A 16,435-nucleotide genomic window follows, 5' to 3' on the forward strand; every position below is an offset into this window, starting at 1 on the left:
CAGTTTGTTATTAAAATTTAATTGAAAGTTCAACAGATACACGCGCAGAATACTCTTTACAGGTAAATATTTCATTTTAGAGCTACCACCTGGGGTCTCGAGCATTGATCTCAGTAACAATGCATCTGGAAAATGTCGACGTCGTCATTGAACTGAAAGAAATATGTCCATGTTTTAATGATTTTTTTGCAAATATCCTACTCATACAACTGTTGATAGATTATCGGTAGTGTATTGTTCGAATTAAAACACCTTTCTCGCCATTTACAGAAGCAATTGGTCAGAAAATAAGGTTTGCTCTGTGGAGCCCAATAATGCGCGTTCGACCCCTGCTGAAGTGGGTTCTTTTTTTTAAGAAAGTGGGAAGAGAAAATGCCGATGTGGCCATATGTAGGCGCGCAATAAATGTCCCTATGTGAACAAAATTATTCCGTAACTCTGCACTACTATACTGCTCCCAGTCCATGTGTAGCGTCGTCGCGTTAAACCCAAGAATGATCAATATTTCCCCACCTTAGGCAACGGCACAGCATTGCTTCTCTCCACAAAAGAGGAAAACACCGTGCAAGATATATTTTCTTTTAAATATTGAGGAGTGTTTCGATGATGTTGGTGTGAAGATACGGGATCATGGTGTAAGTTTTTTGCCGGGATAATCTGGAGGAATGTCGCGTTTGTCGGCGTAAAACACGGATATGCGGTAGAATTGTTGTGCATTTGTGTTTCCTTTTTTTATAGCAGATAGGAATAACTAGCATGACCGAAAATCATGTTTTGCGTTGTTTGCACAGTACCTTCTGAACTCCATTCGGAAAATTTCGGTAGACTGAATGCAAATATAATGATGATAACAAATATCACCAGCTGACCCTGGCAGCTTGGAGGCGAATGCACCTTCCCAGAATTTCGAATTATTGCAGGCTAATAAGATTGCGGCCATGAGATATCTGCGAGGAGATCCCGGGCTTTATTTCGAGCATTTTGAAGTAGAAAGGTGGCACCTATTCCTGCCTCAAGGTGGAAAGTTAGGCGAGTTGGTAGGTCGACATGAAGTAAAAACAGCGGGGTAGGACGAAATACACGAGGAAAGGAAACAGACAGGACGAGCGCTGACTACCAACTGAAAACCTAATTTGACCGGAAAGACATATATACATAAAAGACATTGAAACGACGTAAGCGTTAACATCTGTGCCACACCAACTCTTCCAGCCTTCGGTCAGCATTGTCGACATCTGCGTACACTCAATGGACGCAAGTTTCAAAGAAAAGGTCAAAAAGCTAAAAGAAGCTGGTTTTCCAACTAGTGTGCTGGCGTCAGCATGCAGTAAGCTTGCAAAAATGATAAAAGGCTGCGACAAGCATAGCGCACAAAAAAAGTAGGTCAACAAAAAATTTAGTTCGGTACATCCACCGTACCACTCAGAGATTAAAAAAGGTTGCTTCCAGATATGGAGTGCAGGTTGTCATATCAGCACCAAAAAACTAGGTAAAGTCTGTGCCATTGTAGACAGAAAGAAACGGGACACAAATTCAGATAGTTCATACATTTGCACTGTCAACCACAAGAACAAGTACATCGCGTGTATTGTTGATAAAATACCTGTGTCCTGTGGTCATGCTAACGTTGGCCAAACGGGCCATTGTGTAAATGTGCGTGTGAAAGAGCACGTCAATTCTTCAAAAGATACACCTACATCTCATTTGTCTCATCACTGTCGTTCGTGTTCTACGTGCTCATCTAAGCTTTAATATGAAAATAATGGTCTTAGTGTTACGCCATTTTTATCATCTAAAGCGCAAAATATTCGAGGCGTTGTATATAAACAGGCTTGGTGACGAGTGCATTAGTCAGGCATCCATTTCTTTACATGAGAAAAAAGAGGCTTATCTTGCTTGTGGTTGACGTTATGAAGGAGAAAACTAGTTCCTCTCCTTTTTTCTCTATCAGCGTCGGTATGGGACAGGTGTTAGCGTATACGTCGTTACAATGTTTTTTATCTGTAAGTTTTTTCAATCAAATAAAGTTTTCAGCTGATAGTCAGCGCTTGTTCTGTCTGTTTCTTTTCCTCGTTTATTTATTCCTACCGCTCTGTTTGTACATCATGTCTATTCCCGCCCTTGAGCTTACTCTCCGGGAAATTACGGAAGAGGTAGCCGGCGCGCGAGTACGCGCGTATATACTGTTTGCTTCTAATAGTTACCAACTGATCAAGCAGCCTAAGAATTTTACCTATATGGTGTCGGCCCCAAAGAATACCAGGCCCTGCGCACATGGCGAAGTAGGGTTAAACCGATTACCCTCCGAAGCACTTGCGCCACCATGCAGTGCACCACATACTCCTCTCAGCATACCGCCACGTTTATTATTTTTCTTAGTGCTCTCTAGTACCAGCACATATGGGAGTATCATCAAGCCCCTTTCCTCACTTCCAGTGGCCTGTTACTGAACCAGCTGTCGATATCCGGTCGCCCAAGCGGGGAGTATGAACGTAGAGAGAAGTGGTGATCAGAGCCTCCACAAAGGGTTGCCAACAGGGCGTCACAGACTAAGGATGCCCTCCACCGAATAGGTTTTGTAACATCAGCATGTGGTGCTCACAAAACAAATATTTATGTAGTCCCCTCGTCTCCATCAAAAAAAGTGCTGAAGCATTTAGGAAAAAGAAGATTTGCACATGGTGTTTCTGAACAATATATTTGCTTTTTTGGTGGTGCCATCGCTTTATTGTGCACTTCTTTATTTACATCTCTCCCTAACCTTTCCTGGCATTTTCTTGTTTTGTTTTAGAACTGTTTCGCCCCAAGCGGTCTGCACTTGACCTCACATTAAAAATATCATCAAATGGGGTGACCAGGCGCGCTCTTTTTGGGGCTCAGTTACTTAACAATTTTAAACCTTACGTTACAGCGGTACGTCTGTTCTGCAAGATAGGCAAGCCTCTCCGGGGAAACGCCTATTTCAATGCATAGCGATACCTTTGCATTACCTCTGCGTGTGGGAATTTGCTTCCTTGCTACATGAAGGCTATATAAACTGGACTAATATTTGTTACCCTTTGAATCCGGAGACCTATGAGGACATTATAAGTTAAGAGAAGATTTTACAACCTGTACACAGGGGCGCCAACGGGGATAGCAATATTGCAAGTAATATGTGTTAAACGAACGAACAATATGGACAACATTTTTCAGTGGCAGGGACGGTAAAGAGGTCTGGGAATGCATACAATTGAAAAAGGTCAAAAATTTTCCCGGAGTAATGTGTACCTTTGGAGTAATGTGTAATAGAAAGGTAATGTCCTCAACAGTATTTGATACGTTTAGGAACGCTGTTACAAATTTCAGCGAAACCTTCATGGTAATACACCAACACAAAAAACGGTGCAAAGATGACAGATTTTCCAAAGTGCGGGACAGCCTCCCTTGTGTAGGTATCGAAAGTTATTGCTCGTAATTGTATTGCGTGCAAGACACCTTCCGCTAATGGGTGTTCTGTTGTTTACTGCGAGTTACAAATATTATTGTCGAGTGAATAACATGCGCGGTGATAAAAAGTTTGGTAATAAATTTCTGAGAGAACCCAAAAGATAAAATGTATGGTCGGGTATTGGTTGAGTCGCTCCCCATTGCCTTTGAATAGTTATTTAATTTTTTTAATTGAATGCGTCCTATGAGCCCGTGCGCAATACTCAGTGAAAGATTCGACTACAACACCGAATTAAAAGTTTTTGACGGCATTGTTTTAGAAAATACTGTTAAGAACACCAAGAAGAAGATTGAAAACATAGAAAACATAAAAAACAACTAGAAAACGAGCGTCAAAACAGAACACCGCAATACATCAATAACCATAACAAAATATATTTTCCAATGAAGCTTAAAAGGGCAGCTTCAAATTATTACGTCTCACTTGATTGTGAAGTCGCCTGCGTGTTGTGGCCATAGGTCGGCGTACTCACTCGTGATTACACTCATTTGTACTCATGTGTACTCAAACTCACCAGTGAGTACGATGATGAGTGATCACACACCCAGAAAAAAACAGTGAGTACGATGACGAGTGAGTACAGGGGTAAGTCCACTACTCGTGAGTACAGTACTCATGAGTACACTACTCATGAGTATGAGTACTCATGAGTACATTATTCATGAGTATGAGTACTCATGAGTTTGAGTACTAATGAGTATGAGTACTCATGAGTACACAGTACTCATGAGTACACAGTACTCATGAATACACAGTACTCTTGAGTACACTGTACTCATGAGTATACAGTACTCGTGAGTACACAGCACTCATGAGTACAATACTCATGAATACTGTGTACTCATGAGTACTGTGTATTCATGAGTATATGCACTCCTGAGTACAAAGTGCAAACAAGTTTTATCACGAGCTCGAGTCCGGACGCGCGTGTACGAGTCGCAAACATTTAGCGGTGTCGCTGTGCAGCTTAACTGTCAAGGATGGTAAAATTAGACAACGAACACTGCACCTCCCTCCTTTCCTGGTCCCTGTTTGGCGCTGTAAGCGTTTTTTGGCGGTGGGGGTGAGGGCCCGGCGGGAAACGCGGCCGCAGTTGCTCTTCTCTGGTGGGACTTGTTGACTGCCGCAGTTATTTTTCTTGACGCGGCCTGTGAACGCGTGGCGGCTTCATTGCGCTTGCTCCCTTCCAACTGTTTTAGGGGAGAGGCGGTGGAGACTGCTAACAACGCATGAACTAGGCGTACTGAAGTCCCTCTTTTTCGGTCTTCAGAAGTTTCCGTAGACGCATGCCACGCTGTGTAGTCGTTTCGTGAGCCGAACCGCTCATTTCAACAGTCGCAGTTAATTTACGTAACTCGTGTCAAACCGACTGCGTGGTTTGTAACGTTCGCTCTGCTTATTCAAGCGACAGTTTGGCTGATGTACGTGCGCCCATATGGTTTTATTAGGTTCCCGTTTTGAAACACTTTGCTCAGGTTCGCTAGTAATATGGTCTCGTGTAGTGCCATTTACAAGTGCGCATATAGCCCCATCGTGCACTACGGCGTGCAGGCGCGGCGGTGGAATTTGCCCCAGCAGTGGAAATAAAATATCCGAGTACACCTAAGCACGTTTGTGAGTTGTGGATCGGACATCATAATATCCAGTTCAACGCGTGCGGCGCCTTGTTTAGCCTCGCATATTTTGTCGAAGAGCTCGGTCATCTTGCCGCTGGAGGAGCGTTTTGCTTTCGAATGGCTTTACTTTCGAGTGGCAACCCGATTCGCCGCTTCTAGTTTATGCCACCATGTAATGAGGGCGCTGACGATGATGGTGAATTTCGGTGGTTGTTATTCTCGTACCTTCACTACTGTTTACAGGCGGGGCGACCCCCCCTCGCTAGCAACTATACCGCCAAGTTTAAGCTCGCACTGTGAGAGGCCTCGTGAAGGAATTGTTTTGAATTTATGAACGCCAACGCCAGAGGCCGGGATTGTCGCTTAAGCTCGCATCTTGGAACGTCTCGCGAAACATGTGGATTGCACATAACGACGTCACCTCACTTTTTGATTGATCGCTGTCAGCTTCGTCCGCGTTGCTCGAGATAAGAGCTGCAGATTTCCACTGTGCAACCAACCCACCAACACGGCGATACAGTGACGTCAGTGCAAGCTATCACGCATCCGAAAAACGCGTCTACAAACTTTGTTCTCGAGTACACAAAGCACGGCAGAGCAGTTCTACGCTGCTGTAACGGCTGCGAAGTACCGGCAGCAACTGGGTGCCCTGCGGCCCTCGACTGTGACCGATACCCTCTGCATGCCCCCCCCCCCCGAACACACACACACACCGTTGGGCCTGGGCCATTCTAGCTCAGTCACCACTGTTCGATTCACTTCACTTTATTTCCTTAAAGACCCCACCGGGGGTGTTACATAAGGGGCGCGTTGTACAACACAGATACAAAAGCCACAGGTTAACAATACAGATGCATAGATGTTGCGACGTTGCCCTGCTCAGTCCGCCATCGACGCGGCGCAGGGGAGAGCGATGAAGTTGCCGAGCCGACGGTGATTTTAAGCTGCATTCATATACAATATATACAAAGGTAGCAAGAGCGTTACATGGCTCGCACAAAGGCACTTCTCAACTCAGTGCCTCCGAGGAAATGCCGCCGCACAGCCGCTGCTTCAGGGCTGGTTTTATACCCCCGGGGCTCCGCCGCAGCCGCGTGCAGTTCGAATCTTTCCAATCAGGACTATCACTGGCAGCAGTTTGAATCCGGCGAATGCAGGCGAAGTGATTGCTTTAGCCGAGCCACGAATGGGAAAGGGGAGGCGACTTAGCGGCGCCGTCTCTAGAGTCTACTCGTCGCTGCGTGTCTTTTGCGGGCCGGTCGTCCCAAGCATGATTTGGTGCGGCCGTCTCAATGGGAAAAGGAGAGTAGACTCGGCGGCGCCGTGTGCCGCCAGTTGCGGCACGTCTGCCGCTGGCTGGCTGACCGAGGCGCGAATCGGGCCCACCGTCGGCGCGTCGCCAGGTGCAGCAAATTTTTGTCGGGCGCTGTGGTTAACCGCACACGCACGCATAAAAAATTAGTGAGTAAGATCAGACCCGTGTGGGTTTTTGTCCTAGCTGTTACGGAAATAGACACAACGACGCGTAGCGCCCGTCCTGTCCCTTTTTCGCGGCGGGACCTCCCTCTTTGGCTTTTCGCGTGCTAGCCGGTTTTCGTCTTTCTGTTTATCTCTTACTTTGCGGGCTGGCGGCGGTTGCGAGGGGTATGGTTGCGCAATGTTCGCAGAATTCGGAACAGCGGCGGCAGCGTCTCTTTCCAGATGGTTTTAAAGACGATAGTCTTTCTTTGGCCACTTGAGCGCGACAATGTTGGCCTGTCAGTCTGTCTGTCTGTGTCCGTCATAAAGATAATTCATTATTGTCATTTAATATCACGCCCCGCTGTACACATGGGAGCTACTGGGGTCGCCGTTAAGTAGCTTCATGTACATAATCCGCCCTCTCTACAACTGGCCAACTGCCCCGCGATTCAGCCGCGATTTAGCCCGCGATTCAAAACGCGAGTGCGTACGTCCCGTTTCGCTCTCTCCCGTGTACGTGCCTTCGCGCAGTGGGAAGCCCTACGACAATGCACCGTTTAAGACGTTTTCTTCTCGGGCTCCTCTGTCCTTATGTATATGTAGTCTCAGTAATTTTAATTAGTTAAACATTTTATTTTTTTCTGTTTAGCCTTTAATTCGAGCCACGACCTAGCTAAGATGTTGCAGTCGACAGGATCATGATTTAAGGCCGAACGGAGGACGAACGGACGAACAACCTGGACGGACCGCACCACGACTACGAGAGTGCAGCACGCAGACATGGGGCACCGACGCACTCCACGCCAGCTGTGGTCTACACAGTGCTGACTTCAACGGAACGCTACGTCCTATGCTCTACGATGAAAGAGCAGTTCGTGAGCGCACTACGATTACGAGGGCTACCCTGCTCTGGCCGTAAGGACGACATCATCTTGCGTCTTCTAGAGGACAACGAAGAACGTCGCCATCTCTCCAAACGAACGAATGTGCCAACGCTACTTCAGGCTGCCTCCGACAACAAACGGCAGAGGACCCTGCAAGCGGCGCTGTTTGAGAGCAGAAGGCTGCGTGATGAACGAGAAAGTTTTCTGAGACAACTGGCGAGAGCCGGCCGCACGTTTTCCACAGTGCCTGGACTGCACGATATTCGGGCACAGGCAGAATGCACGACGGCACGCACATAAACGAGACGACGCATGCAAAATTGTGATTGCGTGCTCGCCGGACCTTTCCCAGGTAATCGCCACGATTACGGAGACGCATCGAAGGTCAGTGTATTTCTGGCGAGATCACGAACACACGTTGCTCTGCTACATCGCCCTCGAGCTACATCGCCCACGCGCAGGTCATTCCAGCAACGAGCAACGAGACGCGCAACGTACGCAGCGCGCACGAGCCAGAAGGCGCCACGTTCCTGGCACCCGCTCTTCCGGTACAGACGTACACGAACGGAACGCTGAGAGCACGGAACGCAACGGAGCCGGTACGTACATTTTCCGCACGTGCTGTCCCGGCGCGGGTCCACGCAACCAACGACATCGCATCCGGATTGGTGGATATGGCCACGACAAGCGAGCAAGACGCACGGCGCCCGAAATGCACCATACGTTGCGAACGACCGCGCTCCAATTATAGAGGAGTTTCCTAGATAAAACGAGAAGCACAGTGCACGAAAGACACCAGAAGTGAAGAACGACATCCAACTTGAACCAGTGGAGCTGACCACGGAGAAAAGCCAGCACACACGGAGGAAACTGCTGTTCGCGACATCCTCCGTTCCAACTGCAGGTGCTATCCGGACTTGGCCAGCGAATGTTACAACCGCAGAAATCACCTGGCCACAAGCAACAAAAGACCCAGCGCACGCGGTTCAACCCTACCGGAAAGTACGAGCTCTCCGACACCCGCTGCTCCCTCCCGAGTCCAGCGGACGAACGACATGACACTCGTGCAAGTAGGTCCGTCAACGAGCAACGACACGGCCAGCGCATGCGGCATGTCCGAGCCAGAATTAACAATATCACCGGCACCCGCGCTCCGATCGAGACTCACACGACAAACACCATTTCGTACAAGAGGACGCAACCGCGAGCAAGCGGACTCGCGATAAACGGAGCCTGCTTGTATGGGAGAGATAGCGATTATAGCATTCTCGAAACAACGGGAAAAAGACGAGGTCTTGAACGACGACACGGACACGGCAAGAACGGCAACGAATGAACCCGATCCAGACGAAGCAACGAATGCCCTGACGATGAAGTCACGCTTGCGACGCCGAGGAATGTGGGACCGAACGTACGGCACGAACTACGCCCGCTTCCCCACCACAACGGTTTCACTTCCGAAACAACCACGGCGACTGCGAGCACGGAGCCGCAACGACTTTGACCGATCAGCCATGCCACCCTACGAAAACGCCCCACTACCACACACTAAACGAAAACCCAAACGGCTCCCACACCATACGCAACGCACGCGTCAATTCAAGCAACATCCTCAACGCGCCGAACTATGCCATCCCTACACAGCGCAGCTCGCCACCGGACAAACCAGACGTCTACGCCCCCACATGCATCAAGCACGCGACGAGCTACACGAACACAATCGCCGACAGAAGCGGGGCAACCAACGCAACGCCGTAAACACTGTCAAGTTCAGGTCTGACGAAGTGAATCCCATGGTGACACACACAATAAAATCAAACAGATTTGAAATTCACCGAAACTCAACGAGACGAACACCCTCTTAACGAAGTTTCTAGTACCTGGAGCAGCAAAAAACAAATGCCAGCATCGAGCATCTGTGAACAAGCGGACAGTGATCTGAATACGAACGGACGTCAATCTATGCGAACGCTTCATTGTGCATGGGGGCAGGCGCATTTCGGATTCAGAGCACGATTAGGATACGTATCGGCGCGCCCGGAAACGAAAACGGACGACAAAAGCTGCCACCCGAAGACACGCAGAAAAACGCAGTTAACGGCCACGGCCGCACCGACAAGCCCCGAGCTCCCCTGAGCCCGACCCGGCCTGAGAACAAGACGAGACGCCAGGCGCAACGCGAGTGCTTGCGTTCCGTTTCGCTTTCTCAACAGTGTACTTGCCTTCGCACAGTAAGTCGCCCAACGACAGTGCACCGCGTCAGACGTTTTGTTCCTCTGTCCTGATTTATATGCAACTTGTGTTTTTCTAATCAATTAAACAATTTATTTTTTCTACTTAGTCTTTCATTCGAGCTGCGACCTAGCTAACAGTGCCGATAAGTTGATTATTGGTGAGTAATACAAATTGAGTACTCATGAGTACTGATTGAGTACTCATGAGTGCAGAATGAGTAGTACTCATGAGTGCAGAATGAGTAGTACTCGTGAGTGCAGAACGAGTAGTACTCGTGAGTGCAGAATGAGTAGTACTCATGAGTAGTACTCATGAGCAGTAGTACTCATTGAGTACTCATGAGTACAGAGTGAGTACTCATGAGTACAGATTCAGTACTCATGAGTACAGATTGAGTACGAATACTCGTGATGACAAATGAGTTTGAGTACAAGTGAGTACGATTACAAATGAGTATTTGATGAGTGAGTACGAGTGATTTTGTGAACAGACGAACTTTTTGAGTCTGAGTTTGATTGAGTACAGCGTAAATAAAAAAAAATGTTATTGAGTTTGAGTGAGTTCTTTCTGTTTTGCCGACCTATGGTTGTGGCAACCAAGAGCAATATGCCTTACTGAGCAAGAGCAGAGAATTTCGATAAAGGTTCGTTCTGGCAAATATCGTGTTAACGTTATGTGCTTGATCATGGCAAGATAATACGAGGGGGGTAAGAGTGTTAGTGCGTGAAAACGAGCTTACGTAATATAACAGCGAGTAAGATCATGATAGTATGGCAAACTTTCTGTGCTGCTTGAGGGAGGCAAGTTCAGGGCATGTTTAAGAAACAACGCACTTGTCTTCCGAGAGTCGGACAATAAAATGAACATTGCAAATGTTTTTTTTTTGAAGGACTCTAAAATGTTACTAAGATTAAGATGATTGGGGTGCCTGTTTATGCAGACATACAATACTTCGGTTAATTAAGAAAACATATGCGTGACATGTGATAATAAAAAAAGCCTGCCGTAAGAACAACTGTAAAATACAGTTTTTATGAGGGTGCAAAGGAATGTTGCATAAAAAACAATTCCGTATGTTTGAACCCAAGAACAGCTTCAACTAATGTATAGGTATTTATATTTATTACGAAATCGATTGCAACATGTCCAAAGTTTTCCATATTTGCCATCCAATATTTACGTCGCCCATTAGCGTCCCAGGTCTGTAAACGCTGTTAGATCGGAGTGTAACATAACCACTAAAGCCAGTATAGCTATTGCTGTCGAAACCCCACAGTCCTCGACGAAAAGTGAAATGTAGGAGTGGATTTTATTGGCTGTGTCGTTACCATGTATAAGAAAAAGTAAGGGTCACAAAAATTAGCACTGTGCAGCATCACATTCTACTTGCATGCTTTTCGTAAAAAAATATCATCTATTTCACCTGTCTTCTTGGATGATTTAAGAAATCGTCAATACAACGAGTTGTGTAAGTCTCTAGCTGTTGAATATTTAAAAGAACACGCACACACGAACGAGTTAAGGTTTTATAGTGATAGCATTTCTTGGCTCTTTCTTTATTTTTTCGTAAGTAATACATCTCTGGCATCTGGATTGCTGACCTAGATTGCAAGCAAAGGCATTATCGCCGCCCTCCGGTAGCTACAACTGAGGCAGACGGCAGCGAGAAATCTTCTGATCATTGAATACGGCGCAGCGGCAACTAGAGAGAAAAAATCCGAGCATTGATACTAAATATAAAAATAAATTATAGATAGGTGACATCACCTGTGCTTGTTACTTCGATATAGTTTTTTCTGCGACCTGTCAGTGGTGCCATGCTTGGGCCACATAGTCGCTGGCCGTGTTCCCGATTGACGTACCACAGCACCAGATCTGATTCTTGCGGATACGTAGCGATGCCTAACTGAAAAAAAAAGTGCTAGAGTTGGCGCCTGCTTGTCCAAGTAAATTTGTCCAAGTAAAATTTATTATGTAATGTATACCCACAAGGCAGACAAATTCTAAAGTTACCTTTCTGATATTGTGTGGCACTGCATGCCGCAAGGACTGTCGGTCAAAATATTGAAATGAAATACAAAAAACCGAATGTCACCTCAGTGAACACGTACCTCTCATTCCCCCGTATCACTGCACGAAAAAGTGGCGGACGACAATCAACACAATACAAAAAATCGTAAGAATTTTGGACTTATTGTACAAGGAATAACGGGAGAAATTTTCGGAAACAGAGAAAAAAACCGGTGAGGCCTACGCAGGCATTTGTCATTATCTACGTATTTTAGCCTTCCTGTCGACGACCTACCTGGCTCAAAACAACAAAAAATGAACATCGTCACGTAAAGATTTTTAATTCAAACCCACCACATTTTTTCCAATTTTATTTGTGATCGAAAAGCCTCCGATTGACATTTTTGTATTACCTGTTAATTTATTAGCATAAATGGTCATGAGGCTGGTCTCCTGCCCTTTGAAATAAAAAAATTTTAGACGAGACGTATATATCAGTGATGGGGTCAACAGGAGAAAACGGTTTCCAATTGAGCTACCCGAACTGAGGACCATATTCCCAAACCGGGATCGCCCATCATATAAGGGGTGGGAATTGAGAGGCCGGAAACGACAAACACAAAGACTACGCAATTATATATAAAAATTGCCATGTTTTTCGTAACTCAATTACCATCTTTTCGGTAACTCTCAAAGGATCTTCTGTCGATTTTCGTCGAATAATGACTGAAGAGACATTCTTTCTCAACTCCTGAGTAATGGCGTGCAGCTTCAGAAAGGGTCATTGTCAAACGGGCAGCGAATATGTACATTCGGTCCTTGGACTGCAACGTACAACGCCCTCGTTCGGCTGGGCTCAGCTCGAAATTTTTTGCGTGCACCTAGAAGTTGTCGTCCTCGGCTCTTGATGGAACCCACTGTCCCCTCAACTACAAAAGATCGTGTTTATGGCAATTGTCTTTTGGATAAACCAGGCCAACACTACAAGCTAGGCATACGTGAATAATCTTGTGAGTTGTCCTCCCGAAGCTACGGCTTTTAATTATTCGAGGAAGCGAAGTGAATAACCAAAGTTGTGGGATTTTCCCGAGCAAAAGTCTGCTCCGAGTCATTCAGAACGTAGCCCACGTGTATTGGAATAATAACTGTCCACTGTAGGAGCTGGATACGCAAATTATCACATATGTACCGCATAGGAATAAAACCATGATGACTTCTACCATTTTCTTTACGTATCCACAGTCAATACGCTAGTTTGTCGGGTGGTCCAATGATCTGTTATTGATTTAAACAGTCAAAAGTCCACCAGTGTTAATTTCGGTTTGGTCTATCGGTTAATCAGTCGTCATCTAGACAGGATAACTCTTACCGGTTGTGTCGATATGTCGCCCGATCATTGAGGCAGTCGATTTCGAATATGGGCTGTCCAGCCACTCGGTCCGACAGTTAGTCATTCCGGTAGTCAGCCAACCAGCCTTTGTTAGTTGTTTACGCCATCGGTCAAACCTTCAGTATGTAAGTCAGTCATGATTATACATATCATACAGTCAGTGAACAGTCGGTCGGTTGTTCGGTCAGTCGCTCAGTTGGTCAGTCTGTGTGTGAGTGAGTGAGTTCGTCAGTGACTGTGTGCGTCTTTCGATCGGTCAGTTGCTTTTCAGTCAATTCGGTTGCTTTTCGGTCACTCCTTCGGTCAACCAGTGAGTCCTTCATTCAGTCACCTGGCTGGTCGTTTGGTCAGTCAGTCGGTCGGTCTGTCAGTTGGTGAGTCAGTAAGTCAGTCAGTCTGTCAGTCAGTCAGTCGGTCAGTCAGTCAGTCAGTCAGTGTGTCACTGAGCAAATAATCAGCCAGTCAGTGAGTAAATCAGTCATTCAGTCAATGAGTCATTACGTTAATCAGTCGATCAGTCAGTCAGTCAGTGTGCCACTGAGTAAATGATTCAGTCATTCAGTCAGTCAGGCAGTAAACGGGCCAGCCAGCCAGCGAACCAGTCAGTCAGTCAGATTCTCAGTTAATCGGTCAGTGAATCCACCAGTATGATCAATGGTGCTGTTAAACCTTCTTACGTATTTCAAGACACTGGAGCGCACCCAAGAAAAACGACAGCAATAAAAACGTCAAACTGTTTTTATATGTGTGGAACCACGGAGATCGCAAAGCATCAAAAGACATATTTCGTACAATATAGGATGCGAAGGCATCTCTTTCGCTCGCCTTGTCCCTGCATCCGGCGTCGTCCTCGGCGTCAACCCCTTCCCCATTCTCCTCGCCGCGCCAGCTGCGCTCTCCGCCGCTCACCCCATCTCCTCTCCGATAGCGAACACTCTCTCGCGAGGGGCATTGGATTGCAATGGCTTGGATAGGCTTGGATTGGATTGCATTTAAGTGAATTGTGTTGGATTGTGTTGCGTCATAGCTGTGGCAGACGCACTGGTGCTCGCGCGTCCCCTCACCGTTATGCGCGCTATAAAACGCGGTGCCTATGCCGCTCAGCTTTATCGTTCCAGCGCTGTTCCTCCGCTGTCCAACGCTGCAACGTGAACCCTCTATGCGTCACATCTATACAGGGGTTCCCGCGAGGGGAGGTGGCAGTTTTTTCATTGATGTACATAAATTTACTTTGTAGTTCGTAACCACTGCCTAACTTCTCTATAAAAGGTAAATGTGTAAACACCTCACATAAATAGGTAGTTGAAGAAAAAAGTCTACTAACAGAACCACGAAAGATATTATTCGTTTACCCGTGAGCAGAATTTGCATGTCAGGAATTATCTACCTGACTACAGGCTCTAAATATATCAAATACTAATGACACCGGCACCTATTTTAGCCACAAGACGTGTGCGCAGGAGTGTGACATTGACATTTATGCATTGTCGGCATTGCATTCTAAAATAAAAGTGCTACAACCACAATATGCATCTGCGGTAGTGTAAGCGAATGTTTATATAATTGGAAATACTGTGATTTATGAGCACTGTCACATATTGTGGCAATGTCCTCAAAAACATCTTATTATTTATAAGAATGACGAATCATATTAGTACTGGAAATAAATACTACTGAGTGCGGAAAGTATAGAGGACAATTTGAAAAATATTACCATGGCAGGTTCAGCCATTGTGTAGTTCAGCAATGTTCAACTGTTGAATGCACTTTTATGAGCCAGATTATACCTCGCTGCTGCACACCTATCTTTTTGTATATATTGTCTGTTAGCATATTCGCCTAAGAATAGCAGATAAATTTACCGTGTATGTCAATTGGCTATTTTTCTTCTAGAAAGCACAAATCGGCATTGTTTCAACAATACCAATATCCCATGCAAGGCCTTGTTTTTTGCAATTTTACTGCAACTGCTCTAGTGGGACATCTTAAGGAGCGAACAAAGAGTGGGGAAAGTACACAATTTTGTCTAACCTTAAATATTCTGGGTTCGATGCATACTTCTTGTCATGCGGACAGTTACTTTAGTTAGGAGGCCGAGGGTTCACAATAAATGATGATAAGTAGGCATGAACTGGCTCTTAATGGCCACTCTACCATCCCAATATTAAGTCTTTGGATGTTACAAAAAACACCATGAACAAAACCTTGTGCATCGCAATTTCAGCGAACGATGGACAATAAACCCTGCTTGCCTAATTAAGGCAGGAGAAAATATTTATGGTTGCACGAACAGCCGAGCTAGTAATGGCGTGAGTATTTTGATCTCATATCTGGTCTGTTATTTCGGGATGTTGAATAAAAAGTCTTGACATTCGGATGGAAATGCTCGCATGATACTAGATGAACGGGGTGTGGTTTCTGGTGCTACATGGATGTAAGTAACTTACTCGAATACTGCAAGGTATACAAAGGAAATGTGGTGGGAGCGAAAAGTTTTTGGACAGTGTCTTTTTACAAATGATCGCACGGCGCCCTATATAGAGTTCCGTGGCCTGAATATGCACGAATATAACTCGTAGTCACTTCAGAAGAGGTGTTATGGGTGTGCGAATTTATATTCTGCTATAAAATAACTCTGTTACTTGGAGAATGAGTGAGACAAAGTTTTTATTAAAATTCGGGTAAAGGTGAAATGTGTGTACCCTGGCAATAAACATCTCCTACCTCTGGTGTTACCCGTCGTTGTCTGGATGCTGCAATATTTGATTGGGTAGGTCACACATTCAGGTATTATTTTCTAGGCGAACATATTTCCCCCTTCAGTAGGCCCAAACTACAAATTAGCGCTTGTTGTGTATGCATGGGATCCTACTGGAGGCGTCTGGTATAGAAAGGTGATTGAACGTGTGTCATGCCAGAAAAAAAGCCTCAGAAAATATACAACGTACCGTAGCTCTTGTAACTACAATCGGGTTTCAACTTTTACATGCGAATATTTTCTGTGGTACTATCACACCTGTGTTGATAAAATATCTAGGGCTATTGGTATAGGGGGGAGAAAAGGTAAAAATCGAGCGGACTGTCCAGACACCTGGCGAAGGAGCTACGTGGACACGATAACTTCAATTACTGTAGGAGGTGCGTAAAGTAGAAAATTTTAATATTTATGTGTTTGGACAAAACGAAAAAATACCCTTGCACGGCCCATCAATTTCATAAACAGGAGAGGCCTTGAAGGTCTCAAAAAGAATGTCTGCGGTTGATTCTATCACCTACAAATAGACCAAGAAGGATCTTGTGCAACAGTTCCCTTTTCACAGCAGAAGGGTAGCGGGATAGGTAGAATAAA

The sequence above is a fragment of the Haemaphysalis longicornis genome, unplaced genomic scaffold (genome assembly GCF_048455015.1).
Source record: "Haemaphysalis longicornis isolate Haplotype H1 unplaced genomic scaffold, Haemaphysalis longicornis Haplotype H1 scaffold_5, whole genome shotgun sequence".
Taxonomy (NCBI): domain Eukaryota; kingdom Metazoa; phylum Arthropoda; class Arachnida; order Ixodida; family Ixodidae; genus Haemaphysalis; species Haemaphysalis longicornis.